Source organism: Triticum urartu, chromosome 7A, assembly GCF_056163025.1.
Source record: "Triticum urartu cultivar PI428250 chromosome 7A, HENAU_Tu73, whole genome shotgun sequence".
In the NCBI taxonomy this organism is placed as follows: Eukaryota; Viridiplantae; Streptophyta; class Magnoliopsida; order Poales; family Poaceae; genus Triticum; species Triticum urartu.
The window spans coordinates 289,218,627-289,235,946 of NC_141879.1; positions in this window are offsets into that span (position 1 = coordinate 289,218,627).

Genomic DNA, 17,320 nt, shown 5'->3' on the forward strand with positions numbered 1-17,320 from the left:
AAGTCCTTGCGGCCGAGGAATACGAACTTGAGCGCCCCTCCAAGAGTTACCCAAAGCGCAGGTTGCTACCTCACCTCGAGGAGGAAGCATTGAAACCTCCATCACCAGTGTACGATGCGGCTGACCGGCCACCGCGTGGCCGAGCCAGAGAGGCGTTTCAGCCTGAAGTTCAGCATGCACCCCACCGCCACTCAATCAAAAATACCAAGGGCCGGGGCAACACACGGGACCTACGAGACGTATTGGACAGCAGGGCAAAACATGCAAGGTCAATATTTGGGTCACGGGGGCGCGCGCCAACGCGGGACGATGACCATCGCGCCGGATACACTAAAAGTAAATCTGGCCAGGCCGAATACAGCAGACAAGACTCATACGAACTGCGTCGTGATTTAGCCCGGCACAGAGGCGCCGCACACCCCTTATGCTTCACTGATGAAGTTATGGATCACGAATTCCCGGAGGGTTTTAAACCCGTAAATATCGAACCGTATGATGGTCCAACAGATCCCGCTGTATGGATTGAGGATTTCCTCCTTCACATCCACATGGATCGCGGTGATGATCTGCATGCCATCAAGTACCTCCCACTAAAACTCAAAGGACCAGCTCGGCATTGGCTAAATAGCTTGCCAGCAGACTCCGTCGGCAGTTGGGAGGATTTGGAAGACGCATTTCTTGACAACTTCCAGGGCACTTATGTGCAACCACCGGATGCTGATGACTTGAGCCATATAACTCAGCAGCCAGGGGAATTGGCCAGACAATTCTGGACACGGTTCCTAACTAAGAAAAACCAAATTGTCGACTGTCCGGATGCAGAGGCCTTAGCGGCATTCAAGCATAACATCCGTGATGAGTGGCTTTCCCGGCACCTCGGCCAGGAGAAGCCGAAGTCTATGGCAGCCCTCACGACACTCATGACCCGCTTTTGTGCAGGCGAGGATAGCTGGCTGGCTCGCAGCAACAACACATCAAGGAATCCGGGCACTCCGGATACCAAAGATGCCAACGGCAGACCACGTCGTAACAGACAAAAGCGGCGCACCAACGGCGATAACACCGATGATACGGCAGTCAATGCCGGATTCAGAGGCTCTAGATCCGGTTAGTGGAAAAAGCCATTCAAAAGAAGTACTCCGGGCCCGTCCAGTTTGGATCGCATACTTGATCGCTCGTGTCAAATCCATGGCATCCCTGATAAGCCAGCCAATCACACCAACAGATAATGCTGGGTGTTCAAGCAGGCCGGCAAGTTAAATGCCGAAAACAAGGACAAGGGGTTGCATAGTGATGACGAGGAGGAGCCCCGGCCGCCGAACACAGGAGGACAGAAGAGGTTCCCCCCACAAGTGAAGACGGTGAACATGATATACACAACCCACATTCCCAAGAGGGAACGGAAGCGTGCACTAAGGGACGTCTATGCGATGGAGCTCGTCGCCCCAAAGTTCAACCCATGGTCCGCTTGTCCGATCACCCTTGATCGCAGGGACCACCCCACTAGTATCCGTCATGGCAGATCCGCCGCACTGGTCCTAGACCCCATCATCGACGGATTTCACCTCACTCGAGTCCTTATGGATGGCGGCAGCAGCCTGAACCTGCTCTATCAGGATACAGTGCGCAAAATGGGTATTAGATCCCTCGAGGATCAAACCCACCAAAACCACCTTTAAGGGCGTCATCCCAGGTGTAGAGGCCCATTGCACGGGCTTAGTCACACTGGAAGTGGTCTTCGGATCTCCGGACAACTTCCGAAGCGAGGAGTTAATCTTCTATATCGTCCCGTTCCGTAGTGGCTATCACGCACTGCTCGGGCGAACCGCATTTGCAAAATTCAATGCGGTACCGCATTACGCATACCTCAAGCTCAAAATGCCAGGACCTAGGGGGTCATAACAGTCAATGGAAACACAGAACGTTCGCTCCTCACGGAAGAGCACACTGCGGCCCTCGCAACAGAAGCATAAAGTAGGCTTTTAAGGCAAACCACCAATTCGGCGATACAGCCCCCAGACACCGTCAAGTGAGTCCGGAGTAAACTACAATAGGATCGCCTGTCACGTTCAGAGCTCGCCTAGCAATTCGGCCCCCATCCCAGTCCCAGTCAAGCGACGAAATCCGTGCCGCACGTACATAATTACGCACTGAAAATACCATGGGCATAGGAGGGGGCACGATCAAGGCACGTCCCGCAATGCGGCTCAACCGCCCTAGGGGCTGTATACCTTCATCATTTTTTCTCTTTCAGGACCTAACTCTCTGTAAGCCCTTTCCAGCAGTACGATTGCCGGACACATTACGGGAATGAACAACCAAGGAGGCAAGAAGCTAAGATGTACACGGGAACCCCCAGGTGGTCTCAAATAATAATCGATATACCCGCTTTCTACTATCCATAAGCAGCTTGCCCTTGGATAGGACATGTCAAATAGTCCTATTTTCTGCTTATTGCACTACTTGTATCAGTACGCTTCGACGTATAATTTAAATAACAATGCATAGCATTAGTCTATTATTGCATTCTTCATCCTTTTTTATATGTTCATTTACGACAACTTGCACCCGTAGATTCTGGTACGGTCAGTACACCAGGGGCTTTCGTTTACCCCATAATACGGTGTGAGAAATCCGAACACTTTTGACAGTGCGGCACCCCAAACTTATAGCATTATATGCATCAGCTCCGAATCATGTCTTGGGTCAATAGTTGGGTTTGCCCGGCTCCCATGTTTCGGTACCTTACGTTCGGCTATATCGGCTAAGGTAGCACTGGGAGAACTACTGCGATTGTGTCCCGGTTCTTCCGGACGAGCACCTCAGTAGAGAAAGCCGAAAACTGACTGTCATGATAAGGCGAGAGCTGGTCGCTGTTCGAGAGGTCTCAAGTCCTTAAAGACTTTTCCGCTTCGGGTACGGAGTCGGCCTTGTCCGACTTAGGCGTATATAGCGCCCCAAATTCGGCCTTCTGAATACTAGGGGCTTCGCCAAAATTTAAAATTGTAGACTTCTATGGCTAAGTGAGAGTGATAAAGCCTTATAGTCCGATTGCCTGGTTCGTTATGCTGAACACCTCCCTCGAAGGACCCAAAATTGGGATAAAGAGTGCTCAGGTTTATCCCGAACACCGCAGTACTAGTTACATGGGGGCAGAAACCGACGACTGGCCAACTCTCAAAATTTATAAACGGCCGCACAGAAGGTAATATTTTAAATTCAAAAAGCGTTGCATAGCGCAAATGAACTCGTTTCATATTACAGGATCACATGAGCATGTTCATTCAAAAATTAGATCTCTCGCACATTCATCCGCCACAAGGCGGGTACCCTTCAGGACAGTGTCATAATACATTTCGGGGCAGCGATGCTCCTTGCCTTCCAGCGGCCCCTCCTTCACCAGCTTCACAGCGTCCAGCTTCGCCCAGTGCACCTTCGCCCGGGAAAAAGCCCTGCGCGCACCCTCGATGCAGACGGACCGCTTTATGACTTCAAGCCGTGGGCAGGCATCCACAAGCCGCCTCACCAGACCGAAGTAGCTGCCGGGCAGGGGCTCGCCAGGCCACATCCGGACTATAAGACCCTTCATGGCCTGTTTCGCCGCCTTGTGAAGCTCGACCAATTGCTTAGGCTGGTTGCTCAAGGGCATTGGGTGTTCGGTCCCAGTATACTGAGACCAGAACAAGTTTTCCGTCGAGCTCCCCTCCTCAGCTCTGTAAAACTCCGCAGCATCTAGTACACTGCGGGGAAGATCTGCGAACGCTCCCTGAGAGCTCCGAACTCGGGTAAGTAAAAGGAAAGTTTCCTTCACATGCTTGCTTTGCATAATGAATGCCTTACCCGATGCTATCTTCTTCACCACATCAATCTCCTGGAGGGCCTTGTGGGCTTCAGCCTTGGCGCTCCGGGCGCTTTCGAGCGCCTTCGCAAGCTCGGACTCTCGCGTCTTAGAGTCAAGCTCCAAGGACTCGTGTTTTTTGGCGAGAGCCTCGAGCTCTTGCTGCACCTCACCTACCCGAGATTCTTGCTTTTCCCACTCAATGCGCTCCTTGGCCGCTTTGTCTTCGGCCTTCGACATCTCCTTCTTCAGAGTCGCCACTTCGGTCGTGGCCCCTGGAAAATTCATGATGATCCTATTACTTTACACCTGAACTTCTTTTTAAATATATAGACAAGGTATTGCTTACCTTTGCTCTCCTCGAGCTGCCTCTTGGTAAGGCCGAGCTCGTCCTCGGACTGCTCGAGGTCCTGCTTCAGTGCAGAGACCTCAGCAGTACGTGCGGCAGCGGCCAGCAGTGAAGCCTGCACATACACATAGACATATTCTGATTAGACTCCTGAGTCATCATTTGATCCTCTATTCGGCCTTTCTTCGCGAACGCCGAACAAAGCATTAGGAGCTACTGTCTATGCGGTAATATTTTCTTATATTTTGATTGCTTACCTCAAATCCTGTTAGGAGGCTGGCGCAAGCTTTGGTCAGTCTGTTTTTGGCAGACTGAACTTTCTCGATCACCGCACTCATGATAGTGCGGTGCTCTTCGTCGATGGAAGCGCCGCGAAGTGCTTCCAGCAAGTTGTCCGGTGCCTCTGAATGGACAGAGGACACCGGCACGGACGGCTTGCCCCCCTTAACGGGGGATCTCTTGCCGGAGTCTGGAACCACCGAAGGTTCCCGGGCAGTATTCGGCTAGGGGCCGAACTTGGAGCCCGTGGGAGTCTTGCTCCCTTTGCGCCTAGGGTCCGGAAGGTCGCCTCGAGACGCCCCCAGGACTACCTCCCCTCGGCTCGGTGCCTTTCGGGACAACACCTCGACGTTGTCTGTAGGGCAAGGGGTGGAGGCGGTCAGAAATGAATCGCTATTCATATCCGACGAGTCCAATGAACCGTCCGACAAAGATACGTCGAGATGGGCTCGGGACGGACTGGATAATCATATGCGGCGTAATGAGAAACAGTGCAATAAAACATACCATGAATTACTATGGTGTCCAGATACTTACGACTTCGCCAGGGGCTTCTCCCTGGGTAACCACTCGTCGCCGCTGTAGGCGGCCGTCGTGGAGCAGTCCGGAAGGAGGTTCCTTCCCTTCTTGGACCCTCCGGCCTCCCCGGCTGGGTCGGCCTTCCTTTTCTTGTCTTCCCCGGCTGGGGGGAGAACTTTCCTCCTCCTCCTCCTCCTCATTTTCGTGGGAGGAGTGCCTGTCAGAGTCATCGGACGATGAGTCCGATATAACCTTGCGCAGGAGACCCTTTCGGGTCCCCATGGCCTTCTTCTTGGTCTTCTTCACCGGCACCTCGTAAGGTGCCGGAGCCAGTATCTCCGTTAGGAGAGCATCTGCAGGATCTTCAGGCAGGGGGGCTGGGCAATCGAGCTGCTCCGCTGTCTTTACCCAGTCCTGTTAATGGCGTGGAAGCTTAGATCCTGCACATGATTAAACTGGGGCAAATAAATATCCTGTGAGATATGAAAACTTACCGGATTGGCATGGCGCTTTGCACTGAGTCCGCGGTCCTCGGTAAGGGGAGGAGGTACCTCGGCGCCCTTGAACAACACCTTCCAGACGTCCTTGTGCGTTGTTTCGAAGAGCTCTCACAGCGTCTGGTGCTTGGCCGGGTCGAACTCCCACAAATTGAATGCCCGTCGTTGACATGGGAGGATCCGGCGGAAGAGCATGACCTAGACCACGTTGGCGAGCTTGATTTTCCTACTCATCATGTTCCTGATGCAAGTCTAGAGTCCGGTCAGCTCTACCGGAGAACCCCAGGACATGCCCTTCTCTCTCCAGGAGGTGAGCCGCGTGGGGATTCCGGATCGAAATTTGGGGGCCGCCACCTAGTTGGTGTCGCGTGGCTTGGTGATGTAGAACCACCCCGATTGCCAACCCTTTATGGTCTCCACATAGGAGCCTTTGAGCCAGGTGACGTTAGGCATTTTTCCTACCATGGCGCCTCAACACTCTGCTTGCTGGCTGACCACCACGTTCGTCTTAACATTGAAGGTCTTCAGCCACAGGCCGAAGTGGGGCCTGATGCGGAGGAAGGCCTCGCACATGACGATAAACGCCGAGATGTTGAGGATGAAATTGGGGGCCAGATCATGAAAATCCAGCCTGTAGTAGAACATGAGCCTGCGGACAAACGGGTGGAGGGGAAATCCCAGTCCGCGGACGAAGTGGGTAAGAAAAACTACCCTCTCTTAGGGTTTGGGCGTAGGGATGATCTGCCCCGCATCTGGCAGCCGGTGCGCGATATCCGCGGCCAGATATCCGGCTTCCCATAAATTTGCGATGTGCTCCTCCATGACGGAGGAGACCATCCACTTGCCTCCCGCTCGGGACAATCTTGGAGTGGTTTGAGAAGAAAGACGCGAACTTGGGCGCTGGAGCTTGAGTGCGTGAGAATGGATAAGTGAGGAGGAAGAAGACGTGGGTAAAAAGGAGGAATCTTTGTCCCTTTATAAGGGCGGAAGAGGTGATACGCCTCCCCACTTGCCTGGTAAAATCGCTTATTCCCCAAGCGCCGTAATTGATGGCGCGGTTGGGTTACCCACGTCCGTATTGATGAGAATCCCGTAATAAGGGGGACACGATCTTTGCTTAGACAAGACGTGTCGAGAAAACTGCCTCACGATATGTGCGGTGCTGGTTGAGAAAAACGGTTCGAATAATGACCGGGCCATGACATGATGTCATGCTGTCAAAACGTGTCAACAGATTAGATTTGTGGAAATATTATTCTCTCTACGGTGGTATGTGGAACTTGTTTTGCAGAGCCGGACACTATCCTTGTGTTCAAAATCTTGTATGGAGTATTCCGAGGAGGAACCCGCCTTGCAATGCCGAAGACAAAACTACGTGCCGGACTCATCGTCATTGAAGCCTGGTTCAGGGGCTACTAAGGGAGTCCTGGATTAGGGGGTCTCCCGATAGCCGGACTATATCCTTTGGCCGGACTGTTGGACTACGAAGATACAAGATTGAAGACTTCGTCCCGTGTCCAGATGGGACTTTCCTTGGTGTGGAAGGAAAGCTTGGCAATACGGATATGTAGATCTCCTCCCTTGTAACCGACTCTGTGTAACCCTAGCCCCCTCTGGTGTCTATATAAACCGGAGGGTTTAGTCCGTAGGACAACAACAATCATACCATAGGCTAGCTTTTAGGGTTTAGCCTCTACGATCTCGTGGTAGATCAACTCTTGTAATACTCATATCATCAAGATCAATCAAGCAGGACGTAGGGTATTACCTCCATCAAGAGGGCCCGAACCTGGGTAAACATCGTGTCCCCTGCCTCCTGTTACCAACCGCCTTAGACGCACAGTTCGGGACCCCCTACCCGAGATCCGCCGGTTTTGACACTGACAGGCGCGACCGGCCTTGTGAGGACCACTGGCAGGAGCAACCTCGTGAGGGTGCCTGGCGCGACCAGCCTCACGAGGACTGTCCTCAGGGCAATCCTGGACTCCCTCCGCTGCCGCCACCACCAAGAAGGAACGACGGCCACTATCAGGACGAGGGGGCTGGGGGCTTCCAGGAGCTACGCGCCATCGCTTGCATCTTGGGCGGTGCTCAGGCCCCGGCTTCCCAGCGCATCTTCAAGTAGTTCTCTCGCAAGGTGAATGCAACCCTCTCCAGGCTCGAGGCCACGCGCCCGTTGAGGTGGTCCAAGTACGCCATCACCTTCAGCTCGGCGGGCCAACTCAAGTGCGTGGCGACTGTCGGCGTCCTCCCGATGCTATGTTCACCCATCATCTGCAATGTCCAAGTCACCAAGACCCTCATCGACGGTGGCGCGGGGCTCAGTGTCCTGTCTGTCGAGACGTTTGACAGCCTCCAAGTGCCATACGATCAGCTACAGCCCACCAAGCCCTTCTCAGGAGTGACTAACGGCTCCACCCCCCTATAGGGCTGGTCCACCTCCCTGTCACCTTCGGACATCGTGACAACTACCACACCGAGCTCGTCGACTTTGGCGTTGCTCACATCTGTCTCCCGTACAATGCCATCCTCGGGTACCCAACATTAGCCAAATTCATGGCAGTGACCCACTATGTCTACAACGTCCTCAAGATGCCAGGAAGCGGCGGAACCATCACAGTCCCCTGCGAAGAAAGAGATGCGGTGTGCTCCCTGGAGCACGCCTTCCAAGCCGCAACAATCAAAGACCCTGACAGCGAGGGAACGCAGTACCCTCCCTAAGCCATCCCCAAGAAGAAGAAGAAGCTACTCCGCACAGGGCCTCTGGGGGTGACGCCTCTAGCGGTGCCACATCAGGATCGGCGCCCGCACCTGGGGCGCCTCCCTCCCACGCATAGGAAGGCGCGCCCAGTGCCCTCCTCGGGCAGGGCTCCGGGGCTCTCTTCTGGAGGGCCTCAGACCTAGCCGACATCACGAGGGAGGCGCTCAGGCACCACGTGGAGGCGTGCTTCGTGGCATGTTTCCATCAGGAGGGCACCGGGCGAGGAGCGCCCGACGCTCAGGAGTTCATCGTCAAGGCCACCCAAGAGCTTCAGGAAGCAAGGGCAACACGCGGCGATCGCCACCCACCTGGCGCAGCTCCCCATCCAGGCGAGGATGGCTGGCTGCGCATCTGCATCGACATCCCAGGGCTCAACCGGGCCGCAACTCAGGAGCGCTTCTGGCCTTCGCGCGCTGGCCGGTGTGAGGGTCGACCTCACAGCTACGTTTTCGCATGCCGTTTGGCTTGCCGAGCGTGGCAGCCGCCTTCCAGCACAACCTACGAAGCATCCTGTCAACCTAGGAGGCCAGGCATCATGCGGTCCTGGCGGAGATGGACACGGTCCTCAGGGAGCCACCTGAGCCCCCAGAGCCTCCCGAGGCTCAGGCCCTTGGCGGCTCGTGAGGAGTGACTTCTTCAGCGCGCGCCTTCGACAACAAAACCAGGTGACATTTTCCAAGCTTATTCAGCTGGGAGCGCCGCTCGGGCTGCATTATTCCCAGGTCACATGGGCATGTCCCTGCGGCGTGTATCCTTTCGCATTTTTAGCTTACCTTACTGGGGGCGCCCCTCGGGCTACATCATCCCCAGGCCGCTCGGGTCCATCCCAGTGGCAGGTATCGTTCTCGCATCTATCTAAGCTAGCTGGTTCCCATGCATGAGTTATTTATAGTCATTACCTGCTTGATTGCCACCCACCACGGGAGCCGCGCGCCAATCGTTTTTCTTTAGGATCCTTCACATGAGAAGACTAGGCACGACGCCTGTGCTCAGGTTCGTCCCTGCAGCGTCGATAAACCCAACGGCTGAGCTCTGTCTGGCGGGCCGGCGACGTTCACGTCACCTCATGGGGTCATTGGTGCTTGGCCTCCTCATGTGATAGCCTCAGGAGATCCGCTCGGTGCAGGTTGCCTAACCATCTCGCGGGACCACCACATCCATCAAGAGCCAAGACCAGGTGAGGGAGTCCTGGACTAAGGGGTCCTCGGGCGTCCGACATGTTGGACATGGGCCGGACCATTGGGCCATGAAGATAACAAGATAGAAGACTTTCTCGCGTGTCCGGATGGGACTCTCCTTTGCATGGAAGGCAAGCTAGGTGGCCGGATATACTATTTCCTTTCTATGTAACCGACTTTGTACAACCCTAGTCCCCTCCAGTGTCTATTTAAACTGAGGGGTTAGTCCGTAGGGACAATCATAATCAGATAGGCTAGACTTCTAGGGTTTAGCCATTACGATCTCATGGTAGATCAACTCTTGTAACCCCCATACTCATCAATATTAATCTAGCAGGACATAGGGTTTTACCTCCATCGAGAGGGCCCGAACCTGGGTAAACAATGTGTTCCCAGTCTCCTGTTACCATCAACCTTAGACGCACAGTTCGGGACCCCGTACCCGAGATCCGCCGGTTTTGACACCAACATTGGTGCTTTCATTGAGAGTTCCACTGTGTCGTCAAAATCAGGGTTGATGGCTCGCCTCGTGATCAAGAACAACATCACCGCTGATGGAGCCCTGGCCTTAGGCCAAAATCTCCGGTTGGGTGGCTTTATCATTACCACCCGTTCGGCCAGTGAGCCGACGATGACTTCTCGGGTCATCAAGAATCACCTCCGAATTGACTCCGAATACTCCAGATAGATGGATCCAACGGAATTATCGTCCTTGAACGAACTCCTGGATCGCATCGCCGCCTTGGGAGTCGCTACAAACTACGGTCGGATTGGGCTTAAACCCGATCAGAGAGAAATCAAATCTCCATCGATCATCCACCAGATAGCGGTAGTGGAGGAGCAAAACAACAACTCCCCCTCTATACTGAGGACCAACTATGTTTAGATCTCCGAGCTCGAAGAGCCGGATACCTGTCCACGTAGCGACACGCCTTGTTCTCCGAACTCGGGATTAGACGGTATACCTGAAAAATTGGTCGATCCCCCGGAGCCCGAACTATTCGGCTCGGAAATTTCTCAAGCTCCGGATCCCAAATTGGGTCAGGGTTTGGACCTAATCGACCCACCCTCCCAGATATACGCGATCTCACATACCTACGCAACAGTCCTTGGAAACAGTCCATCACTTTTGGGCCAGATTCCTTCTTGTTAAGAACAAGATCAAGGATTGCCGCGACGAAGACGCGAGCTCAATATTCTGCAATAATTGTACAGACAAAGGAATCCTCAACGCTATCAACCGCCGTCGCGTGTTATATTTTGCTGACTTGGCAACCATAGTACAGAAGTACTACGCAATGGAAAGCGCCTGGAAAACTCAGGCAGCTCGCTGGGAATCGACAGCTCCCACTCAACCTTCTATCCGAACAAAAAGGATGCACCCTCATAGGGCGCCTGACAAAGCAGTAAAGAAATCCAAAACCATTACAGGGCGCGGAACCATCCTGGAGGGATGGCTTGATAGGCCATGCAAAATACACACAACACCGGATGCCATACCTACCCACAGCCTTAGAGCATGTTGGATACTCCGGAAAGTGGCCAAGAGTGGTGATGATATCCTCACCAAAAATACCTCGGAACACGACGACCGCAGAGTATTGACGGTCTTCGAGACTTTTGCCTCAAACAATCGGTGGAAAAGTTCACTTCGCAACCTCGCCGAAGTCTCTCAAGTTGCAACAATAAATCCTTGGAACAACACGGCCATAACATTCAATGCCAGTGACGAACCAAGAACCCGGTCAGTCTGGGCACCAGCCGCCTTGGTCCTCAATCCAATTGTGGATGGCTTTCGACTCACCAAGGTGCTCATGGACGACGGCAGTGGATTAAACCTCATCTACGAGGATACACTCAGTAAAATGGAAATAGACAGGAGCTACATTGAGCAAAGCAGCATGACCTTCCGAGGAATTATTCCCAGTCGGGAGGCACGATGCGCGGGAAAAATCACACTTGACGTGGTATTCAGCACACTGGAGAACTATCGGTCCGAAGAGATAACCTTCCAAGTGGCCCCTTTCCACAGTGGGTACCACACCCTGTTGGGGCGGGATGCATTCACACGCTTTCAAGCCATACCTCATTACGGGTATATGAAGCTCAAAATGCCCGGGCCCAACGGTATTATCACTCTCACTAGTAATCCGGACATAGCCCTCCGCGCTGAAAACAAAACAGCCTCCCTGGCCCTTGAGGCACTCTCTGAGGCCCTTGCGGCCGAAGAGTTAACGGCGCTACGCTCGATGGTGGATAGGGATGACGTAGTCCTCGACAAGTGCCCCAAATCCACCTTCTTCAAACCAGCTGATGAAATAGTCAAATTTCAAGTCCACCCGACAGACCCAAAGAAGACAGCCTCCATCGGCGCACAACTGGACCCGACGGTGAACGGCGCACTGCGAGCGTTCCTATGCGAAAATTGGGACATATTCGCTTGGCACCCTTCTGATATGCCAGGAATCCCATGCAGATTGGTTGAGCACAGCCTCAATATACTAAAAGGATACAAGCCACTCAAGCAAGCATTGCGATGCTTTTTCGAACCCAGACGACAAGCTATGGGGGAGGAGCTAGCCAATCTAATCGAGGCCGGATTTATCAGAGAAATAAAACATCCAGACTGGCTAGCAAACCTGGTAATGGTGCCAAAGAAGGATAAATCCTGGCGCTTGTGCATCAATTTCAAAGACCTCAACAAAGCTTGCCCTAAGGATCCATTCCCCCTCCCCCGCATTGATCAAATTATTGATGCCACTGCAGGACACGACTCATTGTGCTTCCTCGACGCGTACTCCATATACCATCAAATTAAAATGAAGGAATCCGACCAAGCCGCAACGACGTTTATTACCCTGCACGGGCCTTTCTGCTTCAACACTACGCCCTTTGGGCTCAAAAACGCCGGCGCCACCTACCAACGCATGATTCAAACATGCCTGGAGAAACAAATCGGCAGGACAGTTGAAGCATATGTGGACGACGTCGTCATCAAGACTAAGCGCGTCGAGTCATTAATAGATGACTTACGCCTCACATTCAACAGTCTGGACATATGACATTAAGCTCAATCCAGAAAAATGTGTTTTCGGCGTCCCCTCTGGAAAACTACTGGGCTTCATCATTTCCAGTAGAGGAATTGAGGCAAATCCAACCAAAATCCGAGCTTTATCACAGTTGGCTACACCAACATACCTTAAGCAGGTCCAAAAACTAGCTGGATGCATGGCAACTTTAAGCCGCTTTATCTCCAGACTAGGAGAAAAAGCATTGCCGCTTTATCGACTCCTCCGATGCACCGATCACTTCGAGTGGACAGATGCAGCAACGACCGGATTGGAAGAAATATAGGCTCTTTTAGCAAGCAATCCAATCCTAGCCGCGCCAAGCGTTAGTGAACCAATGTTATTATACATATCTGCAACACACCAGGTGGTGAGCGCAGTACTCATTGTCAAACGAGAGGAGGACGGACACAAATTCCCGCTCCAGAAGCCGGTATACTATGTATCCACCATCCTAACTCCATGCAAATCCCGATACCCTCATTATCAAAAGATAGCATACATGGTCTTCATGGCATCCTGGAAGCTACGACACTATTTCCAAGAGTGCTCAATCACAGTGGCTTTCGAAGTTCTACTGAACGACATAATAAACAATCGCGATGCAACGGTCCGGATTGCCAAGTGGGCCATTGAGCTCCTTCCATTTGATATAACATATAAGCCACGCCGGGTCATCAAATCCCAAGTACTGGCAGACTTCGTCGCCGAATGGACAGAAGCCAAACTCCCTAAAGAGTATGGCGCATATTCCAACTGGGTCATGCATTTCGATGGTTCCAAAATGCTGTCGGGCTTAGGGGCAGGTGTTGTCCTAACATCCCCCACTCGAGATACAGTTCAGTACGTACTCCAAATATTATACACAGACTCCAACAATGCAGCCGAATATGAGGCTTTATTGCATGGTCTTCGGATGGCTGTCTCCACGTGCATACAATGCCTAGAAGTGCGCGGAGACTCGAACCTCATGATATCCCAAATAAATGGAGATTTCGATGCCAAGGATCCGAAGATGGCGGCTCGGTTCGAGGGGCTCGAGTTTCACCATGTGGCTCGAGGGAGTAATCAAGCGGCAGACGTCCTTGCTCGCATGGGTGCCAAGCGCGACCCCGTCCCACCTAACATCTTCTTAGAAAGGCTTTTAAAGCCATCCATGGTGTGGCAAGGGGATAACGGCAACGTCAGTTCGGATCCGACCATAACCCCAGATTCCGAACATACCGACATCATCAGAGGCTCATCCACCGAAATAACACTGTCGGCCCATCTTATCGTGACAGCCATCTCCCCATGGATCGAACCCTTCTTGGCCTACCTCAATAGGCGAGAGCTCCCTGAGGATCGGAATGAGGATCACTGCATTGTTCGGCGTTCGAAAGCCTATAAAGTCCAGGAAGGAGAACTCTACAAGAAAAGCGCTACCGGAGTACTCCAAAGGTGTATCTCCGAGGAGGAGGGGCGGCAGCTCTTGGCTGAGATTCATGCCGGTCTTGGTGGTCACCACGCCGCACCTCGGGCCCTTGTAAGCAAGGCCTTCCGTACAGGCTTCTACTGGCCGACGGACCGAGCAAATGCACAGGACCTTGTCTAACATTGCGTCGGATGCCAACTTTTCGCCATCCAAAGCCATATGCCACCCACTGCTCTACAAACAATCCCCGTTACTTGGCCTTTCATGGTCTGGGGGCTGGACATGGTTGGACCCCTTAAAGGAGGCATCCATAAGAAAAAATATCTGCTAGTCATGGTAGATAAGTTCACTAAGTGGATAGAGGCCAAACCAGTTAAAACAGCCGAAGCCGGACCAGTGATAGACTTTATATCCGGCGTTGTGCACCGTTACGGTGTCCCACACAGCATCATTGCCGACAACGACTCTAACTTTATAGCTGATGAGGTAAAAGCCTCGTGTGTAATCTAGGCATTACGCTCGATTATGCCTCCGTCTATCATCTGCAAACAAACGGTCAAGTTGAACGAGCCAATGGTCTTATTATGAGCGGCACCAAAACCTAGGCTAGTGCGGTCTTTGAAAGTATCAGATAAGCACTGGGTTGAGGAGCTCGACTCTGTACTCTGGGGGCTGCGGACCATGCCCAATCGTACTATCGGATATACACCTTTCTTCATGGTGTACGGCGCAGAGGCTGTGTTACCCTGTGACATTATTCATGACTCACCTCGAGTGCGCATGTACGAAGAGAGAGAGGCCGAGCTTGATCAGCAGGACAGCTTAGATGCCCTGGAGGAGGAGCGCGACGTTGCAAAATCCCGTCCCGCATTTTATCAACAGCAGGCTTGCAGATATCAAAGCAGAGAAGTACGAGCCAAGACTTACAATGTTGGCGAACTCGTTCTACGCTCGCCGGAGAAGAAAAAGGACAAACTCAAGCCCAAGTGGGAGGGTCCCTTCATCATTGACGAAGTTCTCACTGGAGGAGCGTACCGCCTGCGTGATGCATCAGATAACCGCCTCGAACCAAACCCCTGGAATGCGGCCAGACTCCAAAGATTCTATGCCTAGTGCCGAACCCTTCGTTTGCTTCCTCCTCCCTATCGCTTACATTATTTTTTATCCTCTCTTTTCACCCTCTTTTTAGCCTGAAAGTATTTTCGTGTGGCTACAACTGTACACCTATAACACATTCTTAAATGTGTACGTCCATTATACCTGGGGGCTTTTTGCACAGAAGCTTATTATCATTATTTCCGAGCATCAAGCTCATTACATATGTGTTTTTCCTCACATGTACCTTTTCTTCGCCCTTGTATGCATCAATATGACTTAAGTTTTGGCCAAGCTGGGTTGCCTGGCTCCTGTGCTTATGCCCTACGTTCCCGTTAGTTTGGCTAGGGCATAAAGGGAGCACCTCTGTGATTGTTACTGTCGGGTCATACAGATGTGTACCTTAGACTGGGTGAAGCCGAAAGCTAGCGTTCTTAAGGGAATATTCGGTCAGCGGACTAAAGATGTTTTTCATTTCTTCACACTATGAACCCCCAGATGCTACCTATACTGTGATGTTTTCGATCACAGTCGGACATGCTTATTAACGCATGCACCTCAGGGAAAGAAACCCTTAACAGAACTATTCTCTCTGGAAGATGTTTCTTACAGTCACAATGTAATAAACATAGCTAGCCGGATACAACTTGTCTGTTCAAGCAACTATGACCCCTACGCCCGGTTTCCACGCATACCCCGGTTTAATTTTACCGCTCGAGTATTCGGAAACACTCCGCACCTTTGGGTCCAGAGGTCGAAGCGAAAAGGTCGGCCATGACAATCATTTTTACAATCCGGCTAGGAACAAATATATTAAGGAAAGTACATAGTCACTTGGACTCAAAAACTTCCTCCTCTATGCCGTCCAATAGGCTGTCTAGCCTACAATCCTATTGGGAATACTTGGCAGCTACTTCTACTTGGTCATATACCAAACTAACAAGAATTCCTTTCCCATCTGACCCAAGTGGCCCGACCCGGGCCATATGATTCGGATCAAGCTTGGTATACCGTGTTTTTACCATGGCCCAGGCCTCTCGCGCACCTTCCCTGCAGGCTGATATCTTCCATAACCGAATACGCCGCCGTGCCCCTTTGAACAGCTCTGTCGGTGTCACAACCGACGGATCTCGGGTAGGGGGTCCCGAACTGTGCGTCTAAGGCTAATGGTAACAGGAGGCGGGGGACACAATGTTTACCCAGGTTCGGGCCCTCTCGATGGAGGTAATACCCTACTTCCTGCTTGATTGATCTTGATGATATGAGTATTACAAGAGTTCATCTACCACGAGATCGTAGAGGCTAAACACTAGAAGCTAGCCTATGATTATGATTGTTGTTGTCCTATGGACTAAACCCTCCGGTTTATATAGACACCGGAGGGGGCTAGGGTTACACAGAGTCGGTTACAAAGGAGATCCACATATCCGAATCGCCAAGCTTGCCTTCCACGCAAAGGAGAGTCCCACCCGGACACGGGACGAAGCCTTCAATCTTGTATCTTCATAGTCCAACAGTCCGGCCAAAGTATATAGTCCGGCTGTCCGAGGACCCCCTAATCCAGGACTCCCTCAGTAGCCCCTAAACCAGGCTTCAATGATGATGAGTCCGGCATGCAGATTGTCTTCGGCATTGCATGGTGGGTTCCTTCTCCAAATACTCCATAGAAATTTTTTGAACACAAGGATTGTGTCCAGCTCTGTAAAACAAATTCCACATACCACCATAGAGAGTATAATCTTCCACAAATCTAATCTGCTGACAACTTTTCATAACGTGACATCTGACGTGGTCTGGTCATTACGAACCGTTTTTCCCAACCTGCCACTGCATGTGTTGCGAGGCGGTTTTCTTGGCACGTCTCGTCGAAGCAGAGATCGTGTTCCCCTTACCACAGGATTCTCATCAATATGGGTTTGGGTAACCCAATCATGCTTGTTAGTATGACTCCTCGATTTTAGGCAAGTTCCAAACAGCCATGCGAAGGACGCTTGATATTCACCCTCTTTATAAAGGGGCCAAGGCCTGTCCTTTTCTTCTTGCACTCGATCCTTCCCCTCCCCCACCTCGAGTTCCAACACCCAAGGCTTAGGCTAAGCGCTTCGGACCTTCAACCATGTCCGGATCCAACGTTCAAGGTTGGTGGATGGCCTCCTCTATCACAAAGGAGGACATCAAGAAGCTAAGGGAAGCCAGGTATCTGACCGCCGAAATCTCGCACAGGCTGCCTGCTCTAGGGCAGGTCATCCCCACTCCTGAACCCAATGAGAGTGTCGTATTTGTTTCCCACTTCCTCCGAGGGCTAGGCTTTAGTCTTGATCC